The sequence below is a fragment of the Oratosquilla oratoria genome, chromosome 4, assembly GCF_046742065.1.
Source record: "Oratosquilla oratoria isolate Oo_2021 chromosome 4, ASM4674206v1, whole genome shotgun sequence".
NCBI classification, from domain to species: Eukaryota; Metazoa; Arthropoda; class Malacostraca; order Stomatopoda; family Squillidae; genus Oratosquilla; species Oratosquilla oratoria.
Genome location: NC_134780.1, coordinates 87,552,379 through 87,562,378, shown reverse-complemented (window position 1 = coordinate 87,562,378; position 10,000 = coordinate 87,552,379).

Here is a 10,000-nt window from a genome sequence, read left to right as displayed (position 1 = left end):
CTGCAAAGCTCACCTAGGATCTGGCTTACGTGCTCTAGGGGGATTCCTTGAGTGTATCTCAGAGAAACACACTGTATAAGAATTAACGAAAGAAAGAAAAGGAAAACCTCTACATTTCATTCTCCGTAGACAGAAGATTATATCTGCAGGGAAAGATTATAACTAAATAAAACTTAGCTAGATGGATGATTGGATAGACTAATCATAGTCAACGAAACAGTGGGAAAGAAAGACAGTGATAACAAAGTGAAGAAAGAAAAATGAGTGGATGACAGTGGTGAAAGGAGGGTGAAAATGTAAAAAAAAATGCATAATTCATAATCTTGCTCTTTTCAGCTAAAATTACCCTATGACAGCTGTAAATCCCTAATTTGTTACCAAAGACGACCAGAATTCACAGAATATCCCCACAAAAATACACAAAAAAGTCCCAATCTTGGGGGGGGGGAAATCCCCAGAAGTGGGAGCCCTGGTGAGGTTCAACTTTTCGAAAGAAAAGTAGAAATGTCTGACATTATACCCTTTTCTACCGAATGGACTACAAGAAACTACACAGAATACCCTTGCGACAGTAAAAATAAAAATCAAAGTTACATCAAATACGGATGGATTTCAAGGTGAAGGGACCTTGTGAAGGGTTTCAAGGTGAAGGGACCTTGGGCAGGGTTTCAAGGTGAAGGGACCTTGTGCAGGGTTTCAAGGTGAAGGGACCTTGTGCAGGGTTTCAAGGTGAAGGGACCTTGTGCAGGGTTTCAAGGTGAAGGGACCTTGTGCAGGGTTTCAAGGTGAAGGGACCTTGTGCAGGGTTTCAAGGTGAAGGGACCTTGTGCAGGGTTTCAAGGTGAAGGGACCTTGTGCAGGGTTTCAAGGTGAAGGGACCTTGTGCAGGGTTTCAAGGTGAAGGGACCTTGTGCAGGGTTTCAAGGTGAAGGGACCTTGTACAGGGTTTCAAGGTGAAGGGACCTTGTGCAGGGTTTCAAGGTGAAGGGACCTTGTGCAGGGTTACAAGGTGAAGGGACCTTGTACAGGGTTTCAAGGTGAAGGGACCTTGTACAGGGTTTCAAGGTGAAGGGACCTTGTACAGGGTTTCAAGGTGAAGGGACCTTGTACAGGGTTTCAAGGTGAAGGGACCTTGTGCAGGGTTTCAAGGTGAAGGGACCTTGTGCAGGGTTTCAAGGTGAAGGGACCTTGTGCAGGGTTTCAAGGTGAAGGGACCTTATGCAGTGTTTCAAGGTGAAGTGACCTTATACAGTGTTTCAAGGTGAAGGGACCTTGTACAGGGTTACAAGGTGAAGGGAACTTGTGCAGGGTTTCAAGGTGAAGTGGTAAAGATGTGAAGGGGTTCCGAAGGACTGAAGGGCACGTGCTTTTCTCTTGGGCAAAAGTTTTAAACGAAGGACCTGAAGTAAGGAGCTCTTCGGCTAACTTTCTCGAAGTGTTGAGTTCAGTTCGAGAAAGATGGCTTCGGAGCGGAGTCTTCAGACTTCGAGTGTTCCAGACAAGAAATGTCTGCGTTCGTGTGTATGTTCGTGTGTATGTGCGTTTGTGTGTGTTTGTGTGCGCGTGAGTGTACGTGTCTGTGCATATGTGTACGTGTGTGTTTGCGTGTGTACGAATGTGTTCGCGTGTGTGTTTGTGTATGTGTATGTGTTTTGTATGCATTTGTGGGTGTGTATGTGTAGATATATGTGGTTGTGGTTGTGGTTGTGTGTGTGTGTGTGTGTGTGTGTGTGTGTGTGTGTGTGTGTGTGTGTGTGTGTGTGTGTGTGTGTGTGTGTGTGTGTGTGTGTGTGTGTGTGTGCACGCGTGTGTGTGTGTGTTTTAGGAAGATTACATTAACATTAGGGCCGAATAAACTCGAAGGAAGCATTCAGAAATCATATGTAATAATATTGAATTTGCTTTATTCGATTCTAAGACATTTTTGGTTGTTACAGATTATTGTAAACAAATTTCGCGTTATAATCAGTCGCCGATATGGCCAAAAATAATTACTTGTAGTTGATAGCAAAACGCATCTCAAGCAAAACGGGTCGATTGGTTAAACCCTTCAGTTCTTTAGAAACGTGCCCATGTAGGTTCGAAAACTTGACTTCTTTGTGTTGTTGTGGCTTGTTCGGCTTCGTTCCGGACTCAGAGGCTGGACTCCGGCTTGATCCCAACGATTAACAGTGACTGCTACCTGACTCTGTTCAGCTATTGGTCATTTACAAAAAGAACCCAAGATGAATAACAGGAAGGATTTGATTTAAAATTTGTAGCACTGTAGAAAATTTACTGTAGACCAGCGTTTCCCAATCTTTCTCGACCATAGCATTTCCCGTTGTCACGTCTAAGCAGTCCAGTACCCCTATCTTGTTATTAGAAGGATAAAAGAAAGCGAAATGTACTGCTTGATGATTTATTTTCTTGATTCCTTAGAACTGAAACAAATTGAGAATATTGTTTGTAGAAGAAATAAAAACACCCTAGAAAAATAAGATAGTGTGGACAAAGTCAAATATGGACAACTGGGTAATCAATTATACATATATCGATGTGATTTTTGTGTGCATCACTTCCCAGCACCTCCTATACTTTATTTCAGCACCCCCAGGAGGTGCTAGCACCTCAGTTTGGGAAACACTGCTTTAGATGAAAATATCATATGAAGGTATACAGAATCAGTTAGATAAGTCATCCATCTTTTTCATTCGTTAACTTATTCACTAATTTTGTTTATTTGTTTTTCTGTTTTGTCTCATTTGCCCTTTTTTCTTTTGTAAAAAACTTACGCCTGCGTCTCAGGTACTCACTAATTAAAGTACTCTATATTATCACCATACTCAAGCCATTTTTCATTTTTCCCATTTCAAAGATAAAACGAAAACACGAACACAAACAGAATAATCGTAGCACGCATGCATATATAACTACATTCCTTTTCTATCTGCTTATTGACTCAGAGACAAGAACGCGACTTGTGTGTCTGTGAGATTCAGAATTGAATTCTTTTTGGACTTGGCTAAAGTATACGCAAAGGTAGATCCTTTTGAAGAGGATGTGAAAGATATCTTTTATGATGTCATGTACACAGGGTTCCATGGGTGTCTAGGTGTCCCCCTCGACTCTCACGCCAGAAAATAAGGACGAATTATGAAGGAAGAGGAGACCAAAGGCTGAGTTTTAGACCCGGGGGTAAGTGGGCTGGAGAAAGAAAAAATCTAAAAGAAAAAAAAAACAAAAACAAAAAATTAAGAAGATGAATTACGGGCACTAGAAAAAAGGAATAATTAGATATAAGTAAACAGTAGAAGACGAGTAGGAAATGAGTATTGTTTAAGAAAAGGAGAAAGATTAGAATATGAATTAAGGGACATACAGGAGAAGAGAAGGGATGAGAGAAAAGGAGATGAAGAATAGGGAAAGATTTGATAAAACGAAGGATAAAGGAAAGCTAAACCAAAAAGAGAAAATAAAAAAGGAAAAATGAAGATAAACGAACCATTGATGAACAGTATGAAGATAGTACATAAACTGATGAAGACTTGTAAATGAGCGAACAAAGATAAGAGATTATCAAGTGAAAATTAACCTGGAAAATGGTGGAAAAGACAAGAAAAATTAAAAGAGGAGTCAATGAAGAACGTCACCTATTGGGAAAATTAATTTCAGTAATTATAGCCATCTAGAAACATAATTAACAAAAAGAGAAATCGGAGAGAGTTTTAAACAGAAGTTGAGGCAAAAGAAAAATTATAAAAAAAATTATCAATAAATAGATAAACTAGTAGATGAGGTGACATCTCTGGTCTTGAAGACATTGTTCATCCGAAGAGAAATGTTCAGTATTGGGAAAAGTGATTTGAGTAATTCTAGCCATCTAGAAACATAATTAGACAAAAAAGAGGAATCGGAGAGAGCTTTAAACAGAAGTTGAGGCAAAAGAAAAAAAATATCAAAAAATAGATAAACTAGTAGATGAGGTGACATCTCTGGTCTTGAAGACATTGTTCATCCGAAGAGAAATGTTCAGTATTGGGAAAAGTGATTTGAGTAATTCTAGCCATCTAGAAACATAATTAGACAAAAAAGAGAAATTGGAGAGAGCTTTAAACAGAAATTGAGGCAAAAAAAAAAACTATCAATAAATAGATAAACTAGTAGATGAGGTGACATCTCTGGTCTTGAAGACATTGTTCATCCAAAGAGAAATGTTCAGTATCTATCTCAAATGTTATCAGTTAACAGAGTTCTTGAGTAGCCTCAGTCAGCACGGAGACTACCCTCAGATAACTAGATACTCTTGTGGTTAGATAGAACAAGTTCTTAAACTCAATGGGACAGACTATAAGGAGGACTGATGGAACGAAGGAAGAGAACGAGATACGGAGAGAAAGGATGGGAGAAAAAGTTGGAGAGGATGAGAGGAAAAGAGAGAGGAACTGAGGGAAAGAGAGAGGAACTGAGGAAAAGAGAGAGGAACTGAGGAAAAGAGAGAGGAACTGAGGAAAAGAGAGAGGAACTGAGGAAAAGAGAGAGGAACTGAGGAAAAGAGAGAGGAACAGAAGAAATGAGAGATGAACTGAGAGAGCAAGGGGAAGAAGGTGAAAGAAAGAGGAAGAAGAGGAAGGGGAGAATGCTGCAGAGAGAGGGAGGAAGAGAGAAAGGAAGGAGGAGGAAGAAAGAGAGAGGGAGAGGGAGAGGGAGAGGGAGAGGGAGAGGGAGAGGGAGAGGGAGAGGGAGAGGGAGAGGGAGAAGGAGAGGGAGAAGGAGAGGGAGAGGGAGGGAGAGAGGGTGGGAGAGAGGGAGGGAGAGAGAGAAAAACAGTTAGACAGACAGACAGACAGACAGACAGACAGACAGGCAGACAGGCAGACAGGCAGACAGGCAGACAGGCAGACAGACAGACAGACAGACATAGACAGACAGACAGACAAATAGGCAGACAGACAGAAACAAGCAGACAGAGACAGACAGACAGAGAAGACAGAGACAGACAGAGAGAGACAGAGACAGAGAGAGAGAGAGAGAGAGAGAGAGAGAGAGAGAGAGAGAGAGAGAGAGAGAGAGAGAGAGAGAGAGAGAGAGAGAGAGAGAGAGAGAGAGAGAGAACCCACTATCAGGTAAACTAAAAAATGAAGGATACTCAAGACAGAGAACGAGAAGCTGCATGCAGATACTAGGTAACGACAATTATAGCCTCTGCAGTTCTGAAACACTCTTAAGATAAGATAAGAATAAAAGTATACTGTCTTCAGGATGAAATGTCACATATGTACAGATCTCCAAGTCACAGGAGATGGACTTATAGTATATTCCATGGTACATAGTGTAATGATGCAAAAGGAAAAATTACTGTAGCCAGCTGTAAGGCTACAGCTGGCTTCTTCATTCCAGCTGCAGCAGCTGGTTGCAGGGAGCAAGTCTGATGAAGGATTTTGGAGTTTGGAGGAAGGGAGGGGAAGGCTGGGAGGAGGTGGGGGGTGGGGTCGTGGGAGGGGCGAGTGAGCAAGCAAGCAAGTAAGAACCACACTGTACCTGTTCAACTAGGCAAACGCAATTATCACACCTTCACACAAAACTTTCTGGGCCTTTTTGGAGCCTGACAAACAAGCGCAAAAGAAGGATACACATGAGAGAGCCGCGCGCACGCGCACGCACACACATATAAAGAGTCTCTTTCTCTCTCTCTATCTCTCTCTCTCTCTCTCTCTCTCTCTCTCTATCTCTATCTATCTATCTATCTATCTATCTATCTATATCTATATATCTATATATCTATCTATCTATCTATTTATCTCACACAAACACACAGACACACACACACTGTCTCTCCTCTCTCTCTCTCTCTCTCTCTCTCTCTCTCTCTCTCTCTCTCTCTCTCTCTCTCTCTCTCTCTCTCTCTCTCTCTCTATTTCTCTCTTTCTCTCTCTCTTTCTCTCTATCTATCTATCTATATTTATATATCTATCTATCTATCTGTCTGTCTATCTATTTACCCCACACAAACACACACACACTGTCTCCCCCCTCTCTCTCTCTCTCTCTCTCTCTCTCTCTCTCTCTCTCTCTCTCTCTCTCTCTCTCTCTCTCTCTCTCTCTCTCTCTCTCTCTCTCTCTCTTTTACACACACGCACGTACACACGTATGAACACGTATTCACAGACCAAGGAATACATGTATATGTATACGGACGGGGCGTAAGTATATATGTCCTCGGGTTTGAGAAATATTAGACAAAGAATACACACGTCCACATGGAGAGAAGGTTTGTGTATATCATACTATATGCATGCACATATATACACACACGAGTGTGGTTATAGATTTATTTGTATGCACGCAGGTACGCTTTACATGCACATACACAAACACACACGTACACGCACATACATACACACACACACACACACACACACACACACACACACACACACATTCGGCTGTCTCGAACAGAGGCTGCAGCAGATCCATAGACAAGCACACACACACACACACACACACACACACACACACACACACACACACACACACACACACACACACACACACACACACACACACACACACACACACACAACCCCTAGGACGCAAACACTAACAATTAATATTGATACATTAAATAGAAACTTATTGCTACTCATTGTTTATCAAATGAAAGAAATATTATCAATTTCCTTATCATGGCAAGTATTACAAATGTATTCTGATTTAGATGTAAAAAAGATGAATGTGCTAAAGTATGTTATGAAAATCACGAAATGAAATAAGGATGAGTAATAAACAGGAAATCGTGTTTTAGTGGTGGAAAAACACAAAACTACGTAATCGCAATAAGTGAATGAAGTGATGGTTAAACGATAAATCAGAAAGTAATTATTCGTATTTTCCCCGGACAAAATTGTGGTATGATATGTTGCGGAGGAGACGATGGTAGATACCAGATTTATCTGTCTTTCATCTTTTATTTTATCTAATTGTTTTTTTTTTTCATTCATTTATTTATTTATATGTTTATTCATTTATGTATTTATATATTGGTTTATTTGTTTATTATTTACTTAATTATTTCTTTGTTTATTTATTTATCTATTTATCTATCTATATATTTATTTATTTATTCATTTATTTATTTATCTATTTATCTATTTACTCATTTATTTATTTATATATTTTTTATTTCGAGCCTCTTCGCCAACCTTACTTGGGAACTCCACGAACACGACAAGTCTAGTGACATTCTTACGATGCGTTTACTCTTCTGGTTCATGTTGATATGAATTTTTGATATATACAAACGTTTTTTGGCAACTGTTGGCCTGAAGACTTAGTCAGTTATCGTGGAAAACGTTTTATTATTATTACTATTATTACTAATTATTGATTACTAATCATTATTATCATTAATTATTATTATTATTATTATTATTAATTATTATTATTATTATTATTATTATTATTATTATTATTATTATTATTACTATTGTCATTAACTATTATTAATTATTATTAATTATTATTAATTAATTATTATTTATTATTATCTATTATTATCTATTATTATTTATTATTATTTATTATTATTTATTATTATATATTATTATTTATTATTGTATATTATTATTAATTATTATTAATTATTATTAATTATTATTGATTTTTTTTCTATTTATTTATTTATCTATTTATGTTTATTCATCTATTTGTTTGTTTATCTATTCATTTGTTTATTTATCTTTACCTCTGAATTCGGTCAGCGATCAATATATGAATACCTAGTGCCAGCTTGCAAGAATGATAAGCTTACATGTGTACATACACATATACATTTCAACACGTAAACATACGTCCATTTCAAAATACATATACGTAAAGATGAAATATATGTTTACACACATACATAAAACATATGTTTACACGCATGTACATACACATACACTCACACATACATACATACATATACACGCATACAAATACACAGGCACACACACACACGCATACAAATACACAGGCACACACACACACACACATATACACATAAACAAACACACACATACACACATAAACAAAGACACACATGCAGGTACACACACACACACGCGCGCGCACACATACACACACACACACACACACACACACACACACACACACACGCCCCCTAAACACTTGCATTGTCAGTATTAATCTTGAAGCTCGGAAAAGGATTGAAAGCGTGAGGCAAACAGACGTCTCACAATGACGAAACGAAACACTACCACGGTCACTGGTCTGTAATGAGGAGTAAATATCGAGATGTCGTGTTGAAAGGGCTCGAGTCGCTCAACTGGGGAGCTGCTCTTTGACAAGGTGTGAAACCTGGGCAACACGACGTCGCCCCGGGCGGGCGGGGGAGGGCAGGGGGGCGCTCTGTGAAGAGACGCGACAAAATACGCGCCAGGGAAGGGAGAGTTTTGAAAGAAAACGGGGAGGAGAAAGGAAGGGGGGGTTTAGGAAAAGAGAGAGAGAGTGGGCGTAAAATTGTCTGTAAATATCTTTGGGTGAAATAATTAGGAAGAATTGGGAAAGAATGTACGCGCGTGTGTTTGATTTGTGTTTTGTTTCTGTGTTTGGGAGTCTCGTTAGTCGTCGGTAGATGGGGTAACGGTAAGAGAGAGGGGCGGGTACCGTAGATCCGCCAAAAGAGAGAGAGAGAAAGAGAGGTAAAAAGAGAGAGAGAGAAAGAGAGAGAGATAGAGAGAGAGAGGGAGAGAGAGAGAGAGAGAGGAGGAAAAATGAGGATAAGGAGGGAGAGGGAGAAAGGAAAGATGGGAAGGAGGGAGAGAGAGAATGAAAGAGAGAGGGGGTGCTAGTATGATGGGACATGGGTGAGAATACTAGGGAGAATAGGAATGAGGGAGAAGTGTATAAATAGGGTGTGCGCACGCTCGTTAGCACACCCAAAGCTAAGTAATAGTTGTCCTTGTCTTCATTCGCTCAGTGATACAGATATACACTTGAAACAAAGTAATAAACAGAATATAATAGTCTTCATTTAGGCACGTGTAACTCCGTCTTCCTTAATTTCTGAAATTTTCTTTAAGGTGTGTTAAATACTGATGTATGGTTCATAAATTTCACACAAACATACACACGCACACACAAACACACACACACATAGACGCACACATTCAATTATACACTCAGGCACACACACACACATGCACACACACGCACACACACATATGCACGAACACACACACACACACACACACACACACACACACACACACACACACACACACACACACACACACACACACACACACACACACACACACACACACACACACACACACACACACACACACACACACACACACACACACATACACGACTAATAGTAGATAGTGTCTCGGGCTACCACGCTATAGTACCAAGTTCGCGCCCCGCTCAGTGCAGTAGAGCTTCTATTGAATCTGGAACTCATTTGACTTTTTATCTTAACTATGTATATTTTTATGTGTAATTCACCTTAGCCTTGACTCACGTGCTGGGCTTATGATCGACAGCTTAATTAATTGTTTAGGTAAGGGCCCAGACACACACCTTGCAACCTGTTTCCGATCACCGGCAACCAGGTGGTTGTCGCGCAGGTCAGTTGCAGGTAGTGTTTGGAAGTCGCTGGTAGTCGGTAATAAGATAGATAGATACATCGATAGATAGATAGATATATTACAACACACTGAATAGTCCCCAGTACATAGATTTTCATCTTATCAACCATATTAACTTTATTTCATTTTAATTCCTTGCATATGTTTTGTGTCGCCGACCGATCACTTGATGACCAATACATCAGAACATTGGTAAAGAACAGGCCGAGATATATGGTTGTGTACTTTTAGCAAAAGTTTGTTGAAGGTGTGTGAAAAGTATGTTTGTTCAAGAACTTCAAGAAATTTATCAATGTAAAATCGAATACAATAACAAAATAATTTAATTTTGATTAAAAGTTTCTCTTGCTATGCGATGCTAAATA